Source organism: Gorilla gorilla, chromosome 22 (genome assembly GCF_029281585.2).
Source record: "Gorilla gorilla gorilla isolate KB3781 chromosome 22, NHGRI_mGorGor1-v2.1_pri, whole genome shotgun sequence".
NCBI classification, from domain to species: Eukaryota; Metazoa; Chordata; class Mammalia; order Primates; family Hominidae; genus Gorilla; species Gorilla gorilla.
Window position 1 is genome coordinate 41747424 of NC_073246.2, and position 11803 is coordinate 41759226.

The window sequence follows — 11803 nt, forward strand, 5'->3', positions numbered from 1 at the left end:
GGCACAAACCCGGGAAAGACCAGGGACATAGATTCTCTCCTGCAGCCTCCACAAGGAATGCAGTCCCCCTGACACATTTTAGGCTGCTGACATCTGGAACTAAGAGATACGGGATTTGTGTTGTTTTAAGGCACGAAGTTTGCAGTGAATTGTTACAGCAGCAATGAGAAATCAATACAGACAGTCCACTAAACCTCAGCTCATTTTGTATTTAAAAATGGGGCTAATTATGCCCAAATCATGATGGGATGAGGTGTTGTAAGGCTTGCGAACATGCTTTAGAAACTGAAACAACATACTTGGCAGTGGAAACTTTTATCGTGTGATCTTTCTTTGATGCCAAGGGGCCATCAGGTATAGCCCTGGAGCCAAATCACGGGGCATTGATCGCTTGATTTGTGTTTTTTGTGCCAATGCCATCCCATTGTTCAGTGGGGCTTACTGTATGTTCAAACAGCCAGCAGCCAAGGACAAGGGCAAACACACACACACAAAGATGACAGAGGCTGAGACAGGCTGGCCAGGCAGAATCGCACTGTGGGGAGCTGAGGCTTTGGAGCAGACTGCCTGGACCTGCAGCTCAGCCTCTGGCTGCCAGCCCTGGCTGTGGGCAGTGCTTTCCAGTTGCCAGCCTTGGTTTCCTGAATAAGAAGTGCTGAATACAGTGGCTGCTCCGTAGGAATTGACAATTGTTATTACCCACCCTGCATACATCCCCTGCTCCAGGGCACGACCTGTCATTCCCACCCTGGTCCAAGGTTTTCAGCATCTGCCTTCTCCCAGTTCTGCTGAGCTTGAGGCTGTGGAGGTGGCTGGCTGGTGGGGGACGGAACAGGGCCACCAGCTTCTCCAGGGAAAAGGTTATCCTCTTAGTGCACATTGCAGATGTGAAAAAGAAATGCCATCTTCCCAAATAAAATTAAATACAACCCAGAGGCCCCAGGACTGACCCTGGAAGGAGAATTAAGCTTTGTTTCCTTTTCCAGAGGACTCCGTCTTCCCTTGAGGTCTCTGTCTGGAACCCAGCTGCCCATGTGGGCCTTTGGGCACACAGTTCCCCCTCTGCCATCTGTAGAAAAAAATCATCCTTTCCTGCAATCTCTGCTGCTTTGGCAGGAAATTCATGTGCAAAAGACATCTAAAATGGCTGGATGGCATCACAAGGGGAATCAACCCACAAGGAACAGGATCCTAAACATTTGCATCTCAAGAGAGGGCTGGCAGCGGAGGCTCGCAGGGCCTGTCCTGTTTCCCATGGAGTTTGACCTCAATCTATTCTGGCTGTTAGACTGTGATGAAGACGCAGACACTCCAGGATTCAGCAGCCTGGGGCTTAAAAAATAATGTCAAGCTCCCTTGCAATGATCGGTTTTGGTCACTTCATCCCTCTTGGCCTCAGGGCTGGAAATGAACAGCTGTCCAAGAGACCTCCAGGAATCCCTGGGAGTCTCAGAAGGGTGGCTCCTGGGCTCATGCATGAGTGAGTTCGTGTGTCTGTTCTCTCTTTCCTCTCTGGCTCTGGCTCATTCTTATCCACAGCTGCTGCCTGCCAGTCATGTGCCACAGGTTCACCATGGCCAACTGCCACCACGAAAAGCAGCATCCAAGCTGAGGAGCTCTCTCTTGGGATGTGCTCAGGGAATCAGACCCTCCAGGTGCTGCCTCCTTCCCTTGGCAGGAACAGACCCTGCCCTGGTTCTGAGCTACTCTCTGCCAGCCAGCTCCCAAAGCAGCACAGCTCTGCATTCAGCCTTGCTACGTCTCCTTCAGATGGGTGCACTAGATACTGAGTGACGATCATGCCTTGTCTAGGATCTCACCAAGACAGTTCATGAAAGAGACAGTGCAGCTCATGGAGGAGATGGTGCAGCTCACAGAGAGGATGGTGCCATCATGGAAAGCATGGGGCAGTCATGGAGATGACGGGGTAGCTCATGGAGAAGATAATGCCATCACAGAAGACATGGTGCAGTCATGGAGATGACGGTGCAGCTCATGGAGAAGATGGTGCCATCATGGAAGGCATGGTGCAATCATGGAGTAGACAGTGCAGCTGGGCCAAGATTCTCCTTGACTAAGCTCTTCTCAGGCACCTCTGAGCCATCGTCTTAACTAGGCCTCCAGCTTGGCTTGTGAAAACTGCAGACTTTCAGCACAAATGATTTTATTTGCCTCCTACATTAAGAGACTTAAATAAACACTTGCATGGTTTTTAACAGCTCAAGGCTGTGTCCCTGGGATGACAATGACTCCAGCCCCTAAAATTCCTGCTTGTGAAAGCTCATTGCTGACAGAAGGATCTACCATTTGTTCCAGCCAACACCTGGTGGCAGGCAGATAGGCCCTGAGCCCCATTTAAGAGCAGTTCCTTTAGAAAGCTTGCAATTGTAAATCTTTTCTCTGCCCATTTGAGATGTAAATCTTCTACCACCTAGAACTGTCTTCTCAAGGACCTGTGAGCTGACTCACTGAAATGCAAACATTCAGGGAGATAACTCCACTCCTGTCCCCATGCGAGGGCGAGGCCCTGACTTTGGTGGGCACCTTGCTCTTATTTGCACCACCACCTCCTGTCCTAAAGACATGAGACGTTTGTCTCTCCTCTGGATAAGTGCCTATTAACCAACCCAGGTGTCCTGGTCACATGAGCCAGTCCAGCCTAGCACCTGGCACTGCCTTTCCCTCAGCACACTCCAGTCTGTAAAAGTCTCCTTATGGTTGTTTTGGCAAAGTTGAGCTTAGTTAATGCTAGACCCCTTCTCTACTGCAATAGTTACTGCTGAATAAAGTCTATCCTTACCACTTTAACTAGTGTTGGGCTTTGTTTCTCTTTCATAAGCTCACGGAGAAGACAATGCAGTTCCATCAAGTTTCTGGCTCTTACATTGCTAACAATCAGCTCTGGGGTCCCTGAGAGGGACAGACTCACACCACTCGCTTCATCCAGGTGCCGTCATCGTTCCTGGTTCCTCTTTGGTTCCTCCTCACTGCAAGAAGTCTCACTACACCTGAAGCCTCAAATCAGAGCCCCTTCACATGTGGATACGGTGAACAGATCTTAGCCATGGTGGGATCAGGAGCTCAGGAGTTTGAGATCAGACTCGACAACATAGTGAGACCTTATCTCACTATGTTCCTGAAGTCAGGGACTAGGGAGCCAGTCTTTTGTTATCTCCTTGTTTCCCATGCTTCTGGGTCCGGAGAGAGAGAGATTCCCTTTTGTCTGTTTTGGGAATATACAGTCTGGGTTTCCTGACTTCCTGGGCGAGTGACCCCAGAGCTATCCTGGCACAATACGATAACCATCCCCCAGAGAGACAGGATGGCTCCAGCCACAGATGGGTGACTCATCCCTGGCAGGTGTCCCTGGGCCAGGGCTTGGGCAGCCAGTACCAGTGCCCGTGGATCCCCTCCCCACCGCCATTAACTTATTAGTTCAGCCCAGCTTTCTCCTGTAAGAATTCTCCATGCCTAGTAGGACGATCCAGGGCATCATAAGATGCAGCTCTTCTTCTTCAGACTGAGGCCCCTGATTACCTTACTTCTCTCCCTCGCTGTGCAACCTGGTCTCCTGCCTCGCAGGTGCTGACCTAGCTGTCTCTTCCTAACTCTTCTAATCTGATGCGTGATTTGCTTACTCACAATCTAAGATCTTTTCTGTAACTTGTCTCTGGGCCTCTTTCTCTCTAATGCACTCAGTGATTCTTGGGGAGACCTTTTGGGTAATCTCCCTTGACTCTTCTCCTGTATGTCTTTTTTTCTTTTCTTTTCTTTTCTTTTCTTTTTTTCTTCTTCTTTTTTTTTTTTTGTTGAGACAGGGTCTTTCTGCATAGCCCAGGCTGGAGTGCAGTGGCATGATCATGGCTCACTGCAGCCTTGACCTCCTGGGCTCAAGAGCTGCTCCTGCCTCAGCCTCCTGAGTAGCTGAGACTGCAGGTGTGCACCACCACACCCTGCTAATTTTTTTAAATTTTTAGTAGAGATAAGGTCTCACTATGTTGCCCAGGCTGGTCTCAAACTCCTGAGCTCAAAGGATCCTCCTGCCTTGGCCTCCCAAAGCGCTGGATTTACAGGCATGCGCCACCACACCCAGCCTTGTTTCTATGTCTTGACCCCACTCTCCCATCAGTCTCTTCTTGTCCCTGGTTCTCTCAATGCAAATTTTCCACACAAAGAGTGCACTCACCTTCCACAGCCTCTCCTCCCTCTCCACTACAGAACCCTTCCCTTCTCCCAAAGTGAAAGTCCCTTCCTGCAGCTATTTATCCATCCCTGGTCCTCTGGACTGGTATTCTTGAATGTTTCTGCCCCACTCCTATGGTAGTTCTAGTTTTTTATGAAGTTTCAGGTATTTTTTCTGTGACCCTGGAGATCAGGGATGCCAGGACTTCAAAGAATGATATGTCCCTATGGATCACATGAAAGGCATTACTGTTACTGTTAAAGGATATGTGTTTAATGCAGAGTGGACAGTAAGCTTGTCCACACCTGAATGTCTTGGGTAGGGATGATGCTATAGATGACATTATGGCTTTTGGAATATTCAGGCCAAAGTAGGGTCATTGAATTAAATGTTGTAACCCCGAATATCTTTGGATGAAATTCACAGGAACGTGGTTGCAAAAGCTATTTTTTAGAAGAGAAATAAAGGTGTTTTTTTTTTTTGGCCAATTTCTCTTTACGATGAAAATGCTTTTGCCTTTTGGGATCCAAATATATGCTGGCATTTATGCATTTTTCAGCTTCGTTCTCCATAGCTGTGCCTTGATTGAAACAGCTCATGCATGTGGCTGGTAACCCTGGCGCCGCCCTGGTGGAAACCTTGCCACACAGTAGGACTTGTAGGTCCCCACCTCGCTGCAGCTTAATTAGGGAATTACATTTTTCTGAAGACTTTTGGTTGACTGAATTTAATAGACTGAGGAGTTTTTTAATGTTATTATATTGGTAATAAGTTCTTCAGTATGATTTAATATTTGAAATTATTTAAAGCAAGGATTCATATTAACAGGAATGAACTTATCACCTTTTATGCTAATGTTTTACAGTCTTGGAATAACTGAAATGATATGAATCTTTTGCAGGACATCAATTCTGAATATCGTTTTTGCTTTCATTTGGAAAGATGTTGGCATAGTTTCACAGTATTTTATTGACGAAAGCATTAAGCCTACATAGGAGTAACTATTAATAGTTCTTCTTTTGTGACCCATTTAAATGCTGTACAATTTCACCCAGTAGCCACTGGGAGTGTACTGTGGTGGGTTTACTTTACATCTACCCCTTTCTCCAGCTTCCACCCATAACACATAAACATAGGCACACATGTACACACTTTTGTCTTGTTTGACTGTCTGACATAATCCTTAATACAGGAAAATGACCATTTTTGAGTATGAAAGACAAATGGTTTCTACCATATTGATATATCCAAGGTCGGGGGGGGGAAACCATGATGAAACTTTTTTTTTTTTTTCCCAGAGACAGGGTCTCATTCTGTCACCCAGGCTGGAGTGCATCTGCTCTATGTCCAGGATCACAGAGCAGAGGCATGGGAGGGAGGGTCTAGTAATTACATCTTCTTTGCCTTTAGTTTCTATGAAATAAATGGATTGTGGTTTTTACCTTTTTTTTTTTGCATGCCTAGTAATTTTGGATGCCAGCTGTGAATTTCATATTTTGGGATACTAAATTTTATCATATTCCCTTAAAGAGTGTTGGATTACTTACTTTTCTTGCATGCAATTAAGTAACCTTTGGACAAGTCTGATTCTGCTGAGGTTTGATCTGAGGCTTTGTCATGGTGAGTCAAAGACTACGTTAATTCTAATAAGAAGGCGGGTGGAGCCTCTACCCCATGCCTGAGTGTTTTGAGGTTGCTTCTTTTTGGCTGGTGGGAAGATGAGTGATTCCAATTCCATGGGAGCTCTGGGAATTATTCATGGAGCTTTTTCTTGAGCTTGGATGGTTTCCTTCTTTTTGGCTTCAGGGAATTTTCTCGCACAGATCGGTATTCAAAGACTCAAGGAAATGCTCTGAAGACCTCTGCAGCTCTCTTCTTTTTGCTATTGAGTCTTGCAAAATTAGTCTCCCTGGTGTCCCCTGGTGGAGGTGATGACCTCATTGCCTTTTCCAGATTTACATGGTATACCCACTCTAGTATGCCTCTGTCATACCTCTGTTGACATAGAGTGGGCCCGTGTTCCAGGTGATGCTATGCAGTGTCCTGTATCAGTGGGTCACACACGGAGCCTCAGGTGGTGCTGCTGCATTTGGATCGATAGAGGCTTGTGAACTGGAAAGGAAACGCACACTAGAATATGTGTCAATTCCAGTCAAGGTGGATTATTGCCTCTTCTGGGGTAGAAGGACTTTAATGACCTCAATTTGAAACCAAAAGCTGGTCTCCTTGAAAGCTGGTGCCATGTCAGGGGCTCAGACCTTCTGATCATCCTTCCTGGCTGTGAAAGGAAGGGAGGTATTTTCCAGGTCGCTGACCACATACCATGTACCTGGAGCCATGTTGCTCTCCTCTAGCAAAGATGCAGCAGATGCAGTTGGGGCTGCCACTTGACTGAGTTTGAAGCACTCCACTGACATCCTTCAGGCTCTGTCTGGTTTCTATAGAGCCCACACTGGTGAATTAAATGAAGATGGGGTTCATCACCACCCCAGCTTCTTGTGGGTATGTAAGAGTGACCTTAATCTCTGCCATTTCATTGGGATGTGATATTACTTTTTATTTATTATTTTGGCTGAAGCAAGGACAGTTCAGAGCTTCTACTTAGCCTTCCCAACTAAGAACACTCTTATGCCACAAGCCATGAGTCTAATATGGATGTTCTGTCAACTGTCCAATACATCTATTTCCAGTCCATCCACTTTGTACCTGTGCCAGGATCCCATCTATACTCGACCCCTGGATGCCCCTTCTCTAACAGGAAGGCCAACGCTTTGGATCCCCCTTTCCACTTGGATTCTACAGTTAAAAATCTTCAAGATGTTTGAGTGTTCTCCTTCCCTGGTGCACTGTTACTCAAGGAAATGTCTATGGGTCCTTTTGAGGAAGAACTAGGAAAATTACTACTGCATACAGTAGCCTTGATGTTGGTAGATCCTTTCTCCTGGGGACTTGGCTTTCTGTCAATTGCTTCTGGATCTGAAAACTGGTTCAGATCTAAAAATAGAGCAGGGAATCTTGACTTCTTATTGAGATGCTGGCTCTCAGCCCCTTGATTGTCCATCTTTGGTTTCTTGTATAGATTTATAGATCTTTGTATAGGTGTGTTTGTATAGCTCAGGTTTTCTCAATCTTGGCACCATTAACATTTTGAGCCAGATCATTCTTTGCTGTCAGGGGCAGTCCCGAATACTGTAGGTGTATTAGTCCATTCTCATGCTGCTATAAAGAAATACTCGAGACTGAGTATTTTATAAAGAAAAGAGGCTTAATTGACTCACAGTTCTGGATGAGTTGGGAGGCCTCAGGAAACTTACAATCATGGCAGAAGGCACCTCTTCACAGGGTGGCAGGAGAGAGAATGAGTGCCAAGCAAAGAGGGAAAAGCCCTTTATAAAACCATCAGATCTCATGAGCACTCACTCACTATCACAAGAACAGCATGGGGGTAACTGCCCCCAAGATTCAACTACCTCCCACCAGGTCCTTCCCATGACATGTGGGAATTAGGGGAACTACAATTCAAAATAAGATTTGGGTGGGGAAACAGCCAAACTATACCATGCCACCCCTGGTCCCTCCCAAGTCTTATGTCCTTACATTTCAAAACACAATGATGCCTTTCCAACAGTTCCCCAGAGTCTTAACTCATTCCAGCATTAACCCAAAAGACCAAGTCCAAAGTCTCATCTGAGACAAGGCAAGTACCTTCTGCTTATGAGCCTGTAAAATCAAAAGCAAGTTAGTTACTTCCTAGATACAACGGGGGCACAGGCACTGGGTAAATATACCTGTTCCAAATTGTAGAAATTGGCTAAAACAAAGGGGCTACAGGTCCCATGCAAGTCTGAAATCCAATAGAGCAGTCATTAAAGTTTAAAGTTCCAAAATAATCTCCTTTGACTCCATGTGTCACATCCAGGTCACATCGATGCAGGAGGTGGACTCCCACAGCCTTGGGCAGCTCCACTCCTGTGGCTTTGTGGGGTACAGAACTTCCTCCCAGCTGCTTTCACAGACTGGGGTTGAGTGTCTGCAGCTTTTCCAAGTGCACAGTGCAAGCTGCTGGTGGATCTACTATTCTGGGGTCTGGAGGACAGTGGCTCTCTTCTCACAGCTCCACCAGGCAGTGCCCCGTGAGGACTCTGTGTGTGGGCTCTGGCCCCACATTTCCTTTCCACACTGCCATAGCAGAGATTCTCCATGAGGACTCTGCCCCTGCAGCAAATTTCTGTCTGGACATCCAGGTGTTTCCATACATCCTCTGAAATCTAGGTGGAGGTTCCCAAACCTCAAGTCTTGTCTTCTGTGTACCTGCATGACAAACACCAAGTGGAAGCTGCCAAGGCTGGGGGCTTGTGCCTCTGAAGCAATGACTCGAGCTCTACCTTGGCCCCTTTTAGACATGGCTGTAGCAACTGGTATACAAGACACCAAGTCTCGAGGCTGCACACAGCAGGGGGCGGCCCTGGACCCAGCTCAAGAAACCATTTTTCCCTCCTAGGCCTCTGGGCCTGTGATGGGAGGGGCTGCTGTGAGGGTCTCTGATATGCCCTGGAGACATTTTCCCCATTGTCTTGGCAATTAACATTTGGCTTCTAATTATTTATGCAAATTTCTGTAGCCAGCTTGAATTTCTCTCCAGAAACTGGGTTTTTCTTTTCTATTACATCACCAGTCTGCAAATTTTCCAAACTTTTATGCTTGGTTTCTTCTTGAATGCTTTGCCACTTAGAATTTTTTTCTGCCAAATACCCTAAATCATCTCTCAAGTTCAAAGTTCCACAGATCTCTAGGGTAGGGGTAAAATGCTGCCAGTCTCTTTGCTAAAGCATGACAAGAGTTACCTTAACTCCAGTTCCCAACAAGTTCCTCATCTCCATCTCAGACCCTCAGCCTGGACTTCATTGTCCATATCACTATCAGCATTTTGGTCAAAGCCATTCAACAAGTCTCTAGGAAGTTCCAAATGTTCCCACATTTTCCTATCTTCTTCTGAGCCCTTCAAACTCTTTCAACCTCTGCCTGTTACCCAGTTCCAAAGTTGCTTCCACGTTTTCAGGTATCCTTATAGCAGCACTCCACTCCTGGTACCAATTTACTGTATTAGTCCATTTTCACACTGCTATGAAGAAATATATCCAAGACTGGGTATTTTAAAAGAAAAGAGGTTTAATTGATTCATAGTTCTGCATGGCTGGGGAGTCCTCAGGAAACTTACAATCATGGTGAAGGCACCTCTTCACAGGGCAGCAGGAGAGAGAATGAGTGCCAAGCAAAGGGGGAAAAGCCCCTTATAAAACCATCAGATCTCATGAGAACTCACTCACTATCCTGAGAACAGCATAGGGGTAACTGCCCCCAAGATTCAACTACCTCCCACTGGGTCCCTCCCATGACATGTGGGAATTATGAGAACTACAATTCAAGATAAGATTTGGGTGAGGGCACAGCCAAACCATATCAGTAGGATATTTAGCAGCATCCCTGGTCTCTACACACTAGATATCATTTACATCCTCTTAGTTCAGATTGTAATAACTGAAAATATTTTCCCTCAGCTGTGACAACAAAAATTTCTCCAGACATTGCTAGTGCCTCCCCAGGGAGAGAAGAGGAAATGCCCCGCTCCTCCTTTGGGAACCACAAGGGTAGACTGAGGGGTTTACTTGCTGGCTGCCCTCTGTCTTGTTGGTATGGGTGCTGTGTTCTATTAACATCTATTACCATAGCTTGGTGTAAGGCCAGCCTGCTGCCTGCCCTTTTATGATTATTGCACCCACCTTGCTTTTGATGGGTGATTGTTGCCACCCAGCCTCTATTATTTCTAGATCCTGCCATGCCTGTTGCTATCAGGGATCCTGGTTCTGTAGTGGCTTCCCTTATGCCCAGTCCTGTCCTGCAGATGATGGACACCACCGTGTTACTCAGTACTTTTGAGGTCCCTCTATTAGCACGTTCCTTGTTGCTTTGGTAAAGGCAATGCCCTCATTGCACTTTTCCAGACTTTCATGGTGTATCCACTGTGGCATGCCCTCAACTCTAGGCCCTTGGTTCCCACATCCACTTGTTGCCATGGCGGGTCTGGCATTTTGGCCTCAGTCAATATGGGCACCATCTTCTTCAATGTTCCAAAAGCCACCCTAGCAGCTTTTAGGTATCATCTCCTGAGGTCTTTCCTAAAGTGTTAAGTCCTGTATCATCAGATAGTTTTCCTGTATCAATGAACTTTCTCTTGCCCAACTTCATTTTCTGCTCCTGCTCCTGCTCCTGCTAGTGCCTTCCTGCCTTGATCTGATGCTCAAATCCAGTCTCCTACACATTCTTTGTACATGTTGCCCAAGTCCTGCAGGTCCTTTGGGGAGAGCCCTTTCCTCTACTATCAGGCTTAGCACTCTTCCCCACAAGCTTATGGGTGATTCTAGCTTAGTCATGAGTTTGTTGGGCATGAGGGAAGGTGGAAATTCTCTTGGGATAGGTGTGTATTATCCTACCAGACAGAGACTGTGCATCATCTTCAAGCTCCAGGGGCACTAGCCTTCGACAGGGAGAAGGCCAATCTTGCAAGCCCAGAGTCATCAGAGGGATCTGGGAATTTGAGATCTTCAAGCACATCCACCCGTGACTCAGCATCCATTTCTGTTTCAATCAGGCCCTGACCTTGGCCCAGCACACCTGCTGACACTGAGGATTTAGATTTGTGTGGGGTTCTGCTAGGCTCATGATAAGGCTTGGGCCTTTCTTCAGCTTCCTCTGCCTGCAGCCCACAGGAAATAAGAGTCTTCTTTCCTTTTATAAAATAAGCCAGAGCTTCCAAAATGGGCCTGGGTTTCATACTTAGCCTTGAGTTCCTAATGAATCACCCCCAGCCTTGCTTTATTTCTGTCTATAGCCTTGATTTCCGCAGCAGCAGCTAAATGATTTCATTGTCTTTATAACTACCCTTTCCCCCATATTTCTTGGCTATTTGACCCAGCCACGTCATCGTTCCCACATCGTGCATGCTTTCCACAGGTATAGCATCCCACTTCCCCAGGGTGAGCGCCCTAACACCTGCACACTGCTGCACTTCAGTGGGGCTCCATGCTGCACCTGCACACTGCACTGAGGGTCCACACTTTCAGCTGGCTGGCAGGTGATCCAGATCCAAACCCTGTGCCAAGGTCTGCTTTCCTCCCACTGCTCCTGGTGTGACTGTCAGGTCAGTTTCCCGGAAGCTGCCTCTAAGGTGGAGATGAGAATGCAGGGTGATACTGAGCCATGCCTTGTAATGATACTGTGTGGCAGTGAATGGGGCAGGATGGGGCAGAGACAGAACTCAGGCCATGATTGAGGCAGAGCAATGCCTCCGTGGATCCTACAACAAGCTTTGGAGATGGAATGGAAGATTCTGCAGAGTTGTTCCAAATTGGGACCAGGGGGCCGGGCCTTTTTTGGATATGTTCTGCCCCCTGCATAGCTCCCTTTGGCTGACAGCAATCTCTTTAGGGACTCAGAATTGAGAGTTGGGTCCATCACCAACACTCTCAGCAGGTGGGACAATGAGTACTTCAGTCCCCAGAGGGTGGGGGATTGGGGTGGTCCACTATGGAGTCCAGCACAGAAACCAACTTTAGCTCTCGG